Below are 558 nucleotides of genomic sequence, written 5' to 3'. Positions count from 1 at the left end.
AACAGCAGAGGGAAAGACAAAAAATAGAACGTCAGGCCACATTCCAAATTAAAGACCACAATTCCATTCCTGTAACTGTCGTGATTGTAAACTGATATCGACATGTCAGAGATATTTATACAGAAGCGAAGATAGAAAATTGATATTCTTTTATTTGTCTGCCAGCTTCAGATTTAAACTGTTCTTGCTTTGGCGTGTTGAGTACACGACATCTTGTTTGTTTAGAGAAATATGTTACTGCGTTCATACTTCCATATACTTTCAAGTACATACCACAAGTACACATATTCACACATAGATGGACACACAAGAATAAATTTAGTGAAAAAGAGAAAACACACATAAGCACACAACACGTACAATATACATAAACAACACACATAAACAAACGCACTAACCTACATTAACTAAGCTTTCAGTTCATATACTTGACAAAGGCTTTGCGAACAGCAAACAGAGACGCCGCTCTAAGCCCTCGCCAAGCCATGCTGAGGGTACAGTCCTATGTGTGCCATGCATATACAATAATGAAAAGTGCGTATGTTTGTTATAATTGGT

The sequence above is a fragment of the Penaeus monodon genome, chromosome 22, assembly GCF_015228065.2.
Source record: "Penaeus monodon isolate SGIC_2016 chromosome 22, NSTDA_Pmon_1, whole genome shotgun sequence".
Taxonomy (NCBI): Eukaryota; Metazoa; Arthropoda; class Malacostraca; order Decapoda; family Penaeidae; genus Penaeus; species Penaeus monodon.
The sequence above is the reverse complement of the archived record's forward strand: the minus strand, read 5'-3'. Positions refer to the sequence as shown.